A 16,504-nucleotide genomic window follows, 5' to 3' on the forward strand; every position below is an offset into this window, starting at 1 on the left:
ACAGATTTAACTGGACCCTCGGAAATAATTGTGCATTATCTTACAGAAAAAATATATTATTATTTATCCACGGCTCACTTGTTCATATTCTCATGGATTTCTTTTTTGACAAATTGCCCTGCCGCACTCGCAGGGCGGGGGCGGGGGTCTCCACCCTGGATTTGGGGCCGTATCTTCACGCAGAAACTGACACAAAGCGGGGCCTCTGCAGCTTGGGTGCTGAGGGCCAGGCTCCGCCCCCGCCGCCGCCGCCGCCAATCAGATCCCAGGACGGACTCCTCTTCCACCCCTGTACCCCGGCGACTGACTTTCCACGTCTCAGGCCTCTGTCTGCCGCCCAGTCCCTTTTCGCCTAAGAAGCTCTTGCCCCTTGGGAACTGCCGCTGCCTCCTAGCCAGTCCTCTCTGCCTCCAACGCGCGCTGCAGGGAATAGCGGGGCAAACGGTGAGTGGGGGCCTGCGATGGGTTCTGGACAAGAAAGCCCTGGCGGTGACACAGGCCACAGCCTGGAGCGCGGGTGGCCGGGCGGGGAGACTGGGCGACGTGGAGGATGCCCGCGGAGGCTGTCTGTGTGTCTGCGCGGGATAGGGGAGACGTGGGCACTGGCGTGGGTCCTTTGCGGTCCCCCAGGCAGGGTAGCAGACGAATTCTACGGAGGATTGCTCGCTCTTTGCCTCTCGGCTCTTCCCTGATGTCTCTGCAGCTCCGTCTCAGCTCCCTTCTTGCCGCATTGTTATTAAACCCTGCTTGTCTGGGGGCGTAGGACCCCCCTGTTTCTTGTGCTTTTTGTCCTCTGCAGGGAGACACTGAGATAAGAGCTAAAAGGAACTGTGGAGGCGAGGTCATTATACCTCCTGGGGACTTGATCTCGAATTCCTTGGGGCTAGCTTGCCTCTGCATAACCCCCAAGGTGAAAGTCCCCTCCTCCCCGGGTGCTGTAGGCGCCCATGGGCTCTAAGCGTGTGTCTGCAGTGGGGGAGGGAGCTCGGGGTGCGCAGCACTGGGTGTGGGGAATTGCGCGTCCTGTTTAGTCTGCAATGCTTTGGCCTGAGGCAGTCAGTGCTGGATAGAACAGTTCCCGGGTTAACAGCCCCGAGGTGGCCACTGAGCTTGGCTCAACCTGCAATGGAGGGAGGCCTTACATATGGGAGAAAAAGATGTACCAATCAGATAATCATGGAAACTTCTTGGAAGAAGTGCAGGTCTAACGACATAAAGGACAGAATATATCTGTCTAGCAGGCCATCCATCCATCCTTCCTTCCATACTACAAAATATTTGTGAATTGACTTCATTTCAATACTTTCCTTTTTTCTTTTATTTTTTAAATGCATTAATAAAAGTATATAAAACATCTAAGGATAATAAAGTGAGTGCCTGACCATCTCCTAGGTCAAGAAATAGGACACTGCAGTACCTTAGAAACCCCTCTGTGTTGTAGATCATGCCCATCCTTCTCCCTTCCCTAAGAGACAACATCTATCCTGATTTTTTTGTATTAATCAGCTCCTTGCTCTCTTTTATAGTTTTATTATCTCTGTGTGTATTCCAAAAACATATATATGTGTTGACTTTCCCTGTTTTTTACTTTCATATTAATGGCATTATACTGTACATATTCTTAAGTTTTTGAGATTCACCCCTGTTGGTAATTCCTTCATTTTCACTGTTTAGGGTTTGAGTATACCTTAATTTATCTACTCTACGTGTGGGTTGTTGCTTGTTTGGGATTTGTATTAGTTATCCATTGCTGTATAACAAATTACCCCGACACTTAGCAGCTTAAAACAAACAAAACCAACAGACAAAAAGCCTATTATGTCACAGTTTCAGTGGGTCAAGAATCCAGGATGAGCTTTGTTGGGAGTCTGACCTAGTATCTCTCACAGGCTACAGGCAAGGTATTGGCTGAGGCTACAGTCATTTCAAGGCTGGGGTGACGGGAACCCCTTTTAAGTTCACTAGCATGAATCTCGACCGGCCTGTGGGCCTCACTGGCTTAGTAGGACATATCAGTTCTTTGCCACCTGGGCCTCTGTACAGGAGTTAATAAGGGCAGCTTGCGTCTCCCAGACTGAAGGCTTCCAGAGAGAGAGAGAAAGACAAAAGCCAGTGTCTTTTTGTAACCTACACTCAGAAGTGATATCCCATAATTTTTGCCATCTTCTGCTCATTAGAAGTGAGTCACTAGTTCTAGCCCACACTCAACGGAAGGGGGTTACACAAGACCATGAATATCTGGAGGCAGGGATCATTGGGTGCCATTTTGAAGGCTGCCTACTACAGGCAGTATTAACAATGTTCTCTATCTTGTACATGCGTTCTGGTTCACATACACTGGTACACTTTGGTTCTGTGGAGTGTACACCTCAGTGTAGAACTACTGGGTTGTAAGATTTGTATATGTTTGACTTTCTTAGGTTATTCCTAAACTGTTTCCAAAGTGTTGAGCCAGTTTGCACTCTCCAGCAACAGATGACAGTTCCTCTTGCTCCACATACTTGTCATAACTTGGTATTATCAAATTTCATTTTTAGCCAGTCTAGCAGGCATGAAATAGCATTCTATTTTGATTTTAACTAGCATTTCTTTGATCACTAATGAAGTTGAACATATTTTCATAGAATGACGAGCTATTGTGCTTTCTCTCTGAGAAAGCCTCCTTCCAGTCTTTTATTCATTTTCATATTGGGTTGTTTACCTTTTTCTTATTGTCTCATTGGAATGCTTTCTTTATATAGCCTGAATGCTAATCAATCCTTTGTTAACTATATATGCTGCAAATGTCTGCTTTCAATTTGGTGCTTAGCTTTTCTTTCTCTGTATGTCTGACTATCTCTCTCAATGAACTAAGTTTTGAATTTTAATTTCAATTTTACTATACTTTCCTCTAAAGGTTTTTAAGGTTTTGTATTTGGCAGTTAGCCTTGCTCCACCTGGAAATTGATTACTATACTGTTTACTGTATATGGATAATCAACTATCCCAGTATCAGTGATCTGCATGAATCAGGTTTTTCATATATGCATGAATTTGTTGTAAGCTCCCTATTCTCTTTCATTATCTATTTGTCTAACTCTACACCAATACAAAATTGTTTTTAATTACAGTAGTTTTATAATAAGTTTAAATCTAGTAGGAAAGATCCTCCCACCTCTTTATTCTAGTTCAAGAGTGTTTTAGCAATTCTTGGATCTTTGACCTTCCATGTAAATATTTAAATAAACTTGTCAAATTCTTCAAAACAGGAAAAAAAAAATAAGCAAAGAAACAAGCCTGCTGTATTTTTATTAACATTGCATTAATTCTGTATATCAATTTGGGGAGAAATGGCTTCTTCAAGATGTTGAATTTTTCATCTATAAACTTGATATTTAATGCCATTTATTTAGCTTACCATTAATGTTTTTTAATATTCTATAATATTTTTTGTTTTCCTTTTGCTCATTTTTGTTAACTTTATTTCTAAGTACATTATATTCTAACTGCTATTGTAAATGTTTTCCTTCATAAAAATTGTATTTGTTGCTTATTGTTTGTTGCTGATGTATAGGAATCCAATTGCCTTTTATATACTGATTATATATCAAATGTGATAGCCTCCATTAATAATTCTAAATTTACCTGTAGAACAGATTTGCTATAAAGGCCGTAATATCATCTGAAAATAGTGACAGTTTTGTTTCTTCCTTTCTAATCCTTATACCTTTAATTTCTTTTTCCTGCCTTACTGCATTGGCTAGGACTTCCAATATAATGTTAAAGTAGAGAAAGGTGTCTTGTTTTATCCTTAATAGAGAAAGATTTAATTATATCAGCTTTAAATATCACATGGTTATTTTGTAAATGCTTTGTCCCATGATAATAAAGTTTGGTTCTTCATTTGGCAAGCACTTTTATTATGAGTAAATAGTTTATTGAATGCTTCTTCTGTAGCTGTTGATTTTCTCGTATGATTTTTTTAATTTAAATATGTTAACATGGTGAAGTTTAGTATTTAATTTTTAATATTAAATCAACTTTACATTCCTGAAATAAACTCTCTATGATAAATATGTAATAACTTTTAGATATAGATATAAAGATAAGTATTAGGTATCTGCAGCTATATATGTGAATTGAGATTGGCTTATAAATATTCCTCATGGTACTAACACTATCTGTTGTTAATATCATTTCATAAAATAAGATGAGTAGTAGTCTCACTATTACTATTCTCTGGAAGAATTGTGCAAGATTGGAATTATCTGGTCGAATATTACTTCAGATCACCAGCAAAATACTCAGAGTTTGGAGTTTAGTTTGTCAGACGGTATTAAACTTATTGGTCCAATTACTTTAAGGATTATAGGCCTATTTAGATTTTCCTATGGAATCAGTTTTCATAAATTGTATTTTCCAAGATATTTAACTATTTTATATATACATGTGTGTATATATATTCAAACTTAATAGAACAAAATTGTTCACAATATTCTCTCATCTGTTTAAATATTTTCTCATTTATTATTATGACCTTCTTTTCATTACTAATGTGTGTATTTTTTTTTCTGTTTTTGGTTTGATTAATTTTACTGGAACTTGGACTACCTTATTAGCTCTTTCACATACACACAAAAAAAACTGTGTTTTTAAAATTTATTTTATTACTTCTTTCTTCTTTCTTTGAATTTTTCTGTTATTTATTTTCTAAGCTCTTAAGGTGTATGCTTAGCTTACTAATTTTGAGCTGTTCTTCTTACATAAACTCTTAAGGCTATAACTTTGTGTTGCTGCTCTTCAGCTATATCTCACAAGATTTGATGTGAATATTTTTGCTTTCATGCTTTAAGTATTTATATTTCCATTATGGTTTATTGTTTGAACCATTAATTTTTAAGAAATGTGTATTTTAATGCCTAATCACTCATATGAAGAATATTTTATTGTCTTGTAGTAAATGTTGCCTAGCTGACTAATAATTCATTCAGGGACCATAAGATGCCAATTCCTTTGGATTTTTTGAAGCTAGCTTTATAACATAGCATGTAGTCAGTTTTCTTTGTGTACTTGAAAATAATGTGTAGTCTCTAATTGTGTAATGTCCTACATATACGTTTAAAACAAGTGTTAATTATGCAATCCAGATCTGCCATATCTTCACCAATTTTTATCTGCTTGAATTATCAATTACAAAAATAGGTATGTTAAAATCTCTCACTATGATGCTGCATTTTGAAATTTCTCATTGTAGATCTTTGTAGTTTTACTTCACATATTTTGCTGCAATGTTACTAATGAATTGGAATAAACTGGAAATATCAAATGTAGGAATATAAAATATTATGGCTATCTCTTAATGCTTTTTGTTTTGAATTTTTAATGTGTTCATGTATCATCAAATCAAGGTTTCCTTAATTGGTGTTTACCTCATTTATCTTTCTTTCATCCTTTGACTGTAAATCTTTCTAAATCTACATTGTAAGTATATATGTCATAAACTTACTTGTATTTTTTAAATCTTGTTTTTTAAATTATTGATTGACAATTTATAACTTATCATTGAATTTTAGTCCTGTTATATTTATTGTGATTAGTAATACAATTAGATTTACTTCTACCATCTTATTATTTGCTTTTAATTTTTTATGGTTTATCTGTCTCTTTCATTCCTCACCATTCTTTCTTTTCTCTCCTATATTTCCCCATTTTACTCCTCCTCTTATTTGGAAGTTACATGTTCTAATGTTTTAGGTCAAATGTTTTAGGAGTAACTCTAGTTGTACAGTACACTTAACTTATAACATTTATTGAGATACAATTGACAATTAAAATTTGCATATATCTTAAGGTGTACAATGTGACTTTTAGACAGATTTATGTATACATTGTAAAATGATTACCACACTCAGGCTAATTAACTCATTGATCACCTCAAATAGTTTACCCTTTTTTGGTGAGAACAATTGAGATCTACTATCTTAGAAATTTTTAAGTATATAATACAATACTATTAACTATAGTCACTGTGCTATACGTTAGATCTTCAGAACTTATTCAGCCTAAATATCTAAAACTTTGCAACCTTTGATCAATATTTCCCCATTTCCAACTTCGCCCCAGTTTCTATTAAACACCATGCTACTCTCTGCATCTGAGTTCAACTTTCTTAGATTCTACATATATGTAAGTTTGTACAGTATTTGTCTTTCTCTGTCTGAATTATTTCAAAACTTAGCATAATGCCCTCGAGGTTCATCCATGTTGTTACGAATGGCAGGATTTCCTTCTTTTTAATGGCTAAATAAATTCATATATATATATATATATATATATATACCACAATTTTTTATTCATTAATCCATTTGATAGACACTTAGGTTGTTTCCATATTTTGGCTACTGTAAATAGTGCTGCAATGAACATACGAGTGCAGATATCATTTCCAGATACTAATTTCATTTCCTTTGAATATATACCCAGAATTAGGATTGTTAGATAATACAGTAGTTCCATTTTTAATTTTTTAATGAATCTCTATACTGTTTTCTATAATGACTGAATCAATTACATTCACATCAACAATGCACAAGGTTTCCTTTTTCTCCACATCCTCACCAACACTTGTCATCTTTTGTCTTTTTGATATTAGCCCTTCTAACAGGTATGAAGTGGTATCTTGTGACTTAGATTTGCATTTCCCTGATGATTAATGATTTGAAAAACTTCTCATATACCTGTTGGCCATTTGTATGTCTTCTTTTGAGAAATGTCTATTCAGGTCCTTTCCTTATTTTTAATTAGATTATTTGGTTTTTCGCTATTGAGTTGTTTGAGTTCCTTATATATTTTGGGTATTATTAACCCTTTATTGGATATATGGTTTGTAAACAGCTTTCTCCCATTCTGTCCTTCATTCTGTTGTTTCCTTTGCTGTACAGACACTTTTTAGTTTGATATAGTTCCACTTATTTATTTTTGCTTTTGTTGCCTATGCTTTTGGGGCCATATCTGAAAATTTATTGCTCAGCCCAATGTTAAGGAGCTTTTTTCCTACATTTTCTTCTAGTAGCTTTACAGTTTCAGGCATTATGTTTAAGTCTTTAATGCATTTTGAGTTGATTTTTATATATAGTATGAGGTAAGAATTCAATTTCATTTTTCTGCATCTGGATAACCAGTTATCCCAACACCATTTATTGAAGAGACTATCCTTCCCCCGTTGTATGCTCCTTGCACATTTGTTGACAATCAATTGAATGTATGGCTATAGGATACGAAATCAACTTATAAAAATCAGTAGTGTTTCTATACACTAACAGCTATTTAGCTATTTCCTGAAAAGGAAATTAAAAAACAACTTGATTTATAGTAGCATCAAAAACAAGAAATACTTAGGAACCAATTTAACCAAGGAGGTAAAAGATCTATACACTGAAAATGATAAAACACTGATGAAAGTAACTGAAGACACAAATAAATGAAAAGATATTCCAGCCATGGATTGGAAGAATTAATAACGTTAAACCGTCTCTGTTAGAAGATGACATGATCTTATATATAAAAAAGCTTAATCAATAAATTAAGTCATCTGCAAATAGAGATATCTGCAAACAAAGACAATTTTACTTCCTTCTTTCCATTTTTTTCTTACTTCATTGCTCTGGCTAGAACTTCCAGTACTATGTTGAAAAAAACTGAGAGGGAGACCCCTTGCCTTGTCCCTGATCCTAGAGGAGAAGCTTTCAACTTTTGACTCTTGAGTATGATGTTAACTGTAGATTTGTCATATATGGCCTTTATTTTGTTGAGGTACATTCCTTCCATGTCCAATATCTGACAGTTTTTGTCATGAAAGAAAGTTGTATTTTGTCAAATGCTCTTTCTGTACCTGCTGAGATGATTTTATCCTTCATTTTGTTAATGTTGTAGCACATTTATTAATTTGCAGATGTTGAACCACCCATGCATCCCTGGAATAAATCCCACCTGATCATGGTGTACGATTCTTTTAATGCAGTTGAATTCACTTTGGTAATATTTTGTCTAGGATTTTGCATCTGTGTTCTTCAGGAATGTTGGCCTGTAATTTTCTTTTCTTGTAGTCTGCTTGTCTGACTTTGGTATCAGGGTACGGGTAAGGCTCAAACGGCACAATAACTTTAAACCAATTTATCTTCGTTAACCCCCATCTTACAACTGTGTTGTTGTTATTGTACGTTTTTATATGCCTTTATATCCCAGAAGAGGTACTTGTTTATTTAAATAGTCAATATTAATTGGTGTTTGCCTGTATATTTACTCTTTCCAGCATTCTCTATTCCTTCCTATAGTTATAGATGCCTGTCTGGGATCATTTTTCTTGATGTTGAAGTACTCCTTTTTATAGTTCTTACACTGCATTGCCAGCAAATTATCTCAGGTTTTTTTAATCTAAAATTGTCTTTATTTTGCCTTCATTTTTTGAGGGATATTTTTGCTCTGTGTAAGTTTTAGGTTGGCAGATTATCTTCTTCTTTTTTTTTCCTGTGGCAAAACCATTGTGTTCTGGTTTCCATCATTTCTTTTGAAAATCCAGATGTATTATTCGTCCTCTGAATGGATAGTATCCTTCACTTACCACTAACTTTTAGATTTCCTCTCTGAATTTGTTTTTTAGCACTTGACTATGATGTGCCTAAATGTAGTTTTCTTTGTATTTATTCTCCTTAGGGAATGTAGAGGGATTCTTTGTTTTTCAATCTGAGTTTTAATGTTTTTCATCTCTTTCAGGAAATTTTCAGTCATTAATTATTAAATATTGCTTCTGTTTCATTCTCTCTCCTCTCCTTCTGGGACTCTACACATATGTCATGACTTTATACCATGTCTTATAATTTTTATTATATAGCCTTTGTACATTCTTTCATCTCTATATGCATAATCCTTTCCTCTCCGTGTATGCTATTTTTGGATACTTTCTACTGATCCTTGTGACAGTTCACCAATTCTCTGGTCATTTGTGTCTAACATGCTATTATAGTCAACTGTTGAATTCTTGATTTCAATTATTTTTTTATTTCTAAAATTTTCATTTTAATATTTAATGAGTTTTAATTCTATACTGAAATTTTCCAGCCTGTTTCTGTTATTTTTGAACACACTAATTACAGTTATTTTAAAGTCAGTCCCTATCTAAGAACTCATTGAACCACTTGTGAGTCTGTTTCTATTATTTGTTATTTCTCTTGAGTTCTTGACATTTTATCTATTTTTCGCCTCCTTCTAAATTTTTGATTGGATGCAGGACATTATGAATGAAAAATCATAAAGTTCTGGTTGATGTTATTGTTTTTCAAAGAGGATTTTTTGGGAGTGGGGGACAGATAAAGTACTAGCAGGTTACTTTTATACTATCAAAGGTTAATTTTAAGCTTTCTTAGACCTAGTCCATTTCAGGTTTTTCCTGAACATATTAGCTCTTCCACATACACACACACACAAAAACAGACTATACATATCTTTTGGTGACATGTGTATGCATATCTGTTGGATGTATACTTAAGAGTGGTATTACTGAGTAGTCCTATTTTTTAAATTTCAAAATGATTTTTGTAACATTTTAAAAGTACAAAATGTCTAAAGAAAAAGTTACTGTTTTCCTTAGAAAAAAATTCATGACCTCCCCATTTCATGACATAGCCAAATATGTCTTTATTTTTCCCATTAGAGAAACAGAAACTTACAAAAGCAGGATCATAAATTTTTCACTGAAAATATGTATTGAGATCATTCCTCAAGGTTTGACTTGAGCTCATCTTTTTTAAGAATGGTGTAACATTTTGTAGTATGGATTTTTAATAACTTATTCATTCCTATGTTGCTGAGTATTTGCAGTACTTAATATCTCAAAAGTTATTTCAGTGCTTTCAGGATTTCATGACAGCTTCTATTACTCAGGGCAGAAACTGGAAAGTAAAACAGAAACACGAGGGCAAGTAAGTAGAAATAAGAGAGGATACAGGATTTATAATTGAGCTAGTAATGGAGTTTGAAACAAAGGAAAGATAGAACCAACTGAAATTTGGGGAGACATAGAAAAAAAACTAAAGGCTTAAGGGAGAATATTAAAAGAGCATGAAGATGAAACTTACAGTACAGAAATTTGAAATTTGGTCAGTTGTCTACCTCACGCCCATTTGTTTCATTGAGAAGTGATCCTTAGTTTGCCTTCCTTACCCCACATTTACCCGTCTTGTCCATCCAGCCATCAATTAGACATCATGGAGCACCTGTTTACAACCACATGAAGTGGAGAATCTAGACAAGAATAAAACAATTCTTGGCTTAAGCTTCCTCTAGTTTGGGAAGTTGTAATGAAACCCTAAAGTAATCCAAGATGTGGTACTCTATCCACTTTACCTTGAATCTACATTCCTGTGGAAGGTCCAGCCTGGATACTGTTTTGTGCTAGTGGAGAAAGCTTTAAAGTGGTCTCTTGCTGAGGACAGTTTAGTCTGGGTACACCTTCTCCTTACGTACACCAGCCAGGGCGGTGAGGAGTGAGGAAACAGGACAATGTACAGAGGTCACATGGATCTTGCAAGCCTTTTGGGCCAGCCATAAAAAAAGGGCAAGTGGTTTTCCCCCAGGTTCTAATGTTGAGGTCACCAAGCTAGATGAGCAGACACTGATTCAAGACAGGACCCAGTCAGGCATAAAGCCAAGTCCTGGCTCAAAAGTCAAGTGTTAGAACCCACTATTTCTTGATTAAAGTAAGTCAGAACTACGAACAAAACTCAAGAAACCTATCTAGAGAGACAGATCATATTTATAGAGGGGTCACTACCAGCTATTTGAGCAAAGATATTTTATCTATTTTTAATTCATTAAATTTATCTATTTTTATCACATAATAATACATATTACTCTTGAAACGTTAATGAGGTGTATAAAGAAAAAATACAAGTAAACTTCTCTTTCCTGTCTTAACTAACCGATTCTTATAGTTTGATGTATGTCTTCTATATAATTTTTGTTTATATAAGCATATAAAAATATTTTTTATATCTACAGAAATACAAAGTCTCCATTAAATGTGTGTGTGTGTGTACTATATATATATATATATATATATATATATATATCCAAACTCCTGGCAAATATATATAGATTTAAGACATCCTTGTAAATAGCTGTATTATTTTATATTAAGACATCATTATTTATCAACGAACTCGCTTGCTGGTAAATAGTTTCACGGATTTTTTTTTTTTTTTTTTTGACAAATTGCCCCGCCCCTCTTCCCGGGCAGGTGCCAGGGTCTCCATCCCGGATTTGGGGTGACATCTTCGCGCAGAAACTGACACAAAAGCTGGGCCTCTGCAGTTTGGGGGAGGCAGGCCAGGCTCCGCCCCCACTGCCGCGTCCGCCAATCAGCTCCTGGGACGGCCCCCTTCTCAGTACCACTACCCCCATAGCTGCCCACCTCCATCCGCAGCCTCCACCACCACCTCCACCAATTTTCAAATCCCAGGCTCTGTGTCTCCTCTCCCTGTCACATCTCTACAAAGGACTCCCTTCCCTCTCTGAAGTAGCGAGTGTGGAAATTGCTGGAAAACGGGTGAGTCTTGTCCAAAGATGGTTTCAGGAAGCAGAGCGGGCCGGCGCACCGACCAAACCCCCTAATGCCCGGCTGGGAGAGGGAGGGACGCAGCCGGGTTTGCGGGAGCGCAGGGAACGGGGCCCTGCGGGCCTGCGAAGGTGATCGGGATTTTGGCCTGAGACCGTTTGGGCCTAAGGAGGCAGATGTCTTTCAGAGAAGATTCCCTGTGTTTTCTTCATGTCTGTTTCTCGCTCACCTTTTTTTCCCTACCCCTCTGGCTCTTATTTCTTTAGTGCTGTATTTCTTCTCCTCCAGGAAGGCATCAAAAGTCTAATATATCGCTGCCCTTTCTAAACATTCTTCATAATAAAATCTTTCAAAGCTACAGATAAGTAGAGAAAATAATGTAACAGATTTATCAGATGCTGACATTTTTTCACCTCTCCTTCAGCTCCCTCTTAACGTCACTCCCTCTTTCTCCCTCCGTGCCTCTCCTCCTTTCTAAAGACACAAAATCCGACATTTAAAACCTTTTTACCCCACCAAGTCTCATGCTGCCATCCTCAGAGGTAAGTTAGGTTGTATCCCTCCCTTGTATATTTTGGTCTTTTTATTATATATTTTTACGTAAGAAATATATGCGTTTTCACTGTGAATTTTAAATTTTTTCGTGAAACTCAACATTTGGGGGTTTTTACCTTGGCGTTACTGGTCTTGGCATTTCAGACCCAAAAGGAACTTAGCAAACAAGTCACTAGCCCTCCTTGTTTGGCTAAGAATCCTGAGCCCTGGAGAAGATAAAGGGCGTCCATCACTCCTTGACTGGGCAGGATCCTGAATTCAGGTTCTCTTGATTTTTGTTCCTGGCGTTTCCTCTACATAGACCCTGCCGGTGAGCTCACCTACCCACATGCTCCTATTGAATGTTGTTCATATGATTCAATTTGGGGAAAGAGGATTGAAGGGAAATGCGGAAAAGAAATACGACTTGGATTTGGACCAAAATCCTAGTCAAGATGAAAAGGTATGCATTTTCCTGAAACATATTTATTAAATCTTCGACGACCTGAATATTTATTTTATTTAACAAGCATGTGTACAGCCTTACTATATGTGAGACATTGGTCTAAGAATTTTGCAAGTATTCACTCATCAAACTTAAACCTTATAAAATAAATCTGTAACATAGGTACTAATCTTAGCATCCCCATTTTACATACGGGTCATGAAACTGAGGCACAGAAAAATTAAGTAACTTGCACAAAGTCAACTCAGCATGTAAAGTGTAGCACTAAGATCTGAATCTAGGACATCTGATGACAGTCTAAGTTCTTAACCACTGTGCTACGTTATACTATCATAGCCCCTGAGGAGGTAAAGCATCACACACAGTAGGAACTTGCAATTCATAGAAGGGAGGAGCAGCTGGCAACGGGTTATCAGAAAGGACTTAAGGAAAGAAAGAGAATTTGAAATGTATACAGAAGAATAAATTTCAGCCACCTATTGTTTGTTTGAAATATGATATATTCTTATTTTTAACTTAAAAAAGTAAAGTAATAACACTGCAAATGACACAGAGCTATAAAAAAGTTGCCCTCCGCTATTCCTCAGATGAAACAATTCTAGGAGGTAGAGTTGTATCTTTCCCTTCACCCACCATAATACAAATATATGCAAGGCTGCTTTTTATTATAGAAATGAAAGTATATTCAACAATTTCTACAATTTTTATTTTCCCCTAGGCAGTATGTCGGAAGTACATTCCCTCAACGAAATGGAAATCCAAGCTCCTCTTAAGAATTGAATCGTACTCTGTAGACTGTGTCCTATGGTCTGTTCAGCCTTTTCATTACTAATGAATAGGCTGAGAAGTTTGTCTTTAATAAGACGGCTGCCCCCACTGCCGGGATGGGGGCGCCGCAATGCCGAGCCGACAGGGCTGGCGACACAAAGAAGCCCTGTCCCCTGCCAAGCGCCGCCCCCTCGGGCTCGCGATCCCGGGAGGAAGTGGGGAGGAGACTGGTGGGGAACCCCTCCCCTCCTCCCGCTCGGTCTCCTCCCAGCTCGCTCGCCCAGCCCTGCTTGCAGGGACGCCCCTTCCCCGCCCCACCGAGCGTCTCCCCCTCTGCACCCAGGCCTGCTTCCTCCAGCTGCCCCCGTGGAAGTTGCAGGGCGACCTGGTGAGTGGCCCTCTTCCGAATGCCCCGCAAGCTGGACTAGGGGCGGGTGGTCGTGGACTGAGCTCGGGTAGCCGGAGGGCGGTGCCGGAGGCCGAGGGGGCGCGAGGGGCGCGCGGGCCCACCTGCGGGCGCACGGCGAGGCTGAGGGTGCCCAAATTGGCTACAGAATCCCTTGCTGTTGTGTCCGCCTTTCTGCGGCGATTGTTCTCTCTCCTCCCCCTCTGCATCTTTCCTGCCGCATTGCTCCTCCTCTCTGGGTTCTGATATCTGATGTTTGCTTGCCTGCTTTGTGTCGCGGAGTTACGCACAGGCCTGGCCTGGAGAAACAACGTCTGATCCACAGCTTTATCGGATGAGACTACCGTAGCCAACGAGGTGGCAGGGCTTGCTCAGGGTCACCCAGGTAGCTGGTGACAGAGCATCACTTCTGTTCTACTGCCCTTTGATCTTTGCAAACACCGTCTCTGGGACTGAGATCCCTCGCCCGCTCACATTGCCCCCCGGACGCTGGGGGATGTGTGTGTTTGTGCGTGTGCGTGTCTAAGAGGGGACAGAGGTCTTTGCACCCCCATCCCACCCAGACCTCCGTGCCAGCGGGCCTAGAGAATTCCCTGCCAACGCGAGCTTTTCCACTTGTCTGTTGCCCCCTTCGCTCACCCCTCCCCCTGCTGCCTCCCCCTACCTCAGCCCCCTCTCCACTCCTCCTCTGACGTCACCGACATGCTCTTTGCAGACTGGCTCCGGGCCTGGGAAGGAAAGTCTGGCCTGGTGAGGCCCTAGAGAAAGAAGGAGAAAGTGGGATCCCACACCAGAACTTAGTGCTGACAGCCCCGAGCTCGGAGTTAGGGACATCTGTCTCTCACGTTGTCCATTTGATAGGACACCCTCTTAAGCAGGCTGGTCAGCAGCTAGTAAGAGGCAGCACCTGGATTTTTTTTCCCCCCAAAGCCCAGGTCTCACTGCTGGGCTCATGTTCATCTATTATGCTGTTTTCCTGGAAGTAAACTAGTGAAAGAAGTGAGCTAACATGAGTGAGAGAAAGACAGAGAGCGCCAGGGGAATTTAGGATTAAGAACGGGGTGCATTAAGATTGAAATAGGGAAGAGAAAAAGCAAAAGTTTTGAATTGTGCCGACTTTTATAGGGATGGAGAGAGGAACTGATTCTGGAGGGCAAAGAGAGGGTATTCAAAGATCATTAATGGTCTGTTTTTTTGTGCTGGATGGTTGGTATATGGGAGTTTGTTTAATTTTTTAAATGTTTTATGATTTTTTACTGTCTGTATTCTTACACGTGCATTACTTATTTCTTTAAATGCATGAATTAAACCCTTTTTAAGTGAAAATCAAATAAATAAGATTGCCCTAGTTGTGTCTAAGCATGCAAAAAGAGCTAAACCCACCCCAATTCTGGTTACTATTTGCAGAAGATGGTGGACACTGGAAAAAATATTGGATGTATAAGGGAAAAGAAACAAGGGGTTCATGAAAAAAAAACAGCATGAAGAAGAGAAGACCCATAGAATTGCATGTCTGTGATATGAATCCTTTTCAAGGCCAGGGCAGCTGTTTGCTGAAGAAGTGATCCCAGTTTGCCCTTACACCCACATCCATCATTCGCTCATCCATCTATGGAGTACCTACTCATTCTCCTGGGGAATCCAAAGAATAAAACGTGTCCCCTGACCTCAGACACTTACCCTACTTTGGGGGTTTGAAATCAAACTATAATGCAGGCCTGCTACCCTCCTTCCCTCCCAAATACATCTCTTAGAAAGGGAAGCCCTGTCTAGGTACCACGGGGCTCTTTGTGGTAGGGGATTTGGGAAGCCCTCTCCCTGAGTTACAGGGTGAGCGTCAGGTGCTTCCTGCTTTAGAAGTGCCTTGGGTTCCAGCAAGCTAGTGGGCCTGGGGGAGAGAAGGCAGGAGCATGGAAGGAGAATCAAGGTTGAAGAACTTCAGGAGAGAAATAAGAGATTCCCTCATGTTGTGTCCATCTGAGCTCACCGAGGGGGAGGGCAGAAAGTGACAGAGGCGCAGAGAGGAAACATTTGCTTCAAAAATCAAGTGTCACCGATAGCTGGTTAAAGTGGGAACAGAACCCACTGCAAAGGTCAGGGAATTCCCTGCAGAGGAGGAAATCAGATTTATTGGTGACCAAATGCACAATCTTTTGGGAGATGAAGGAAGACATTTTAGGATGACTGAGGTGGGGTCAGCTGATGAATCTAATCATTTATATACTCAACCATTTCATGTGTGTTTGCTTGCTTGAATTTGTATTTCCTGTGCTATTTTTAATTGTAATAGTCATACACCACAATTCAAAGGCTGCAGAGTTGTGTAAAGAGAAAGAGTACTGTCCACCTCTTCCTTTCTAATGCAGTCAGTGTTAGCTTGTTGAAATGTGGCTTCTTTAAATTTTCTGTGTCTGTAAAGCCCTAGGAACAGGCTTATGTATTTCAGAGCATGGGCTCCAAGCCTAGATTTCCTGGGTTTGAATGCTGGATCCACCACTTACCACCTCCATGACTTAAGCAAGTAACAGATTCTCTGGCCGTCAGGTTTTTTGTTTGGTTTGTTTTTTGGTTTTGCCCATTTTTAAAATTGGGATAGTAATAGTACACACCTCACAGGTTTATTATCAGGATTAAATAGTGTATATAAGGCACTCATGAGGAGGCCTGGAGCCTGGTGAGCCCGGGATTGCCCTTACGGCCACGAAAATTACTAGTACTACTACTAGTAGTACCTTCATCC

The 16,504-nt window shown here is 38.9% G+C and overlaps 1 protein-coding gene across 5 annotated transcripts in view; it reads left to right on the forward strand.

Annotated features, from left to right (window-relative positions):
* Positions 1–284: 284 nt before the first annotated feature.
* TCAF1 (TRPM8 channel associated factor 1) overlaps positions 285–16,504 on the forward strand; it is a 41,910-nt gene continuing 25,690 nt past the window's right edge. For 2 of the 5 annotated variants that reach the window (XM_064487277.1, XM_010999265.3), the window contains exon 1: positions 285–444. The gene's annotated coding sequence lies outside the window, so the exon portion shown is untranslated. Of the gene's footprint in view, positions 445–11,308; positions 11,582–12,446; positions 12,588–13,612; positions 13,747–16,504 lie in introns of those variants that run through there. The other 3 variants (XM_064487276.1, XM_010999257.3, XM_010999285.3) reach the window with 3 other exon arrangements.

This window comes from Camelus dromedarius, chromosome 7 (assembly GCF_036321535.1).
Source record: "Camelus dromedarius isolate mCamDro1 chromosome 7, mCamDro1.pat, whole genome shotgun sequence".
Taxonomy (NCBI): Eukaryota; Metazoa; Chordata; class Mammalia; order Artiodactyla; family Camelidae; genus Camelus; species Camelus dromedarius.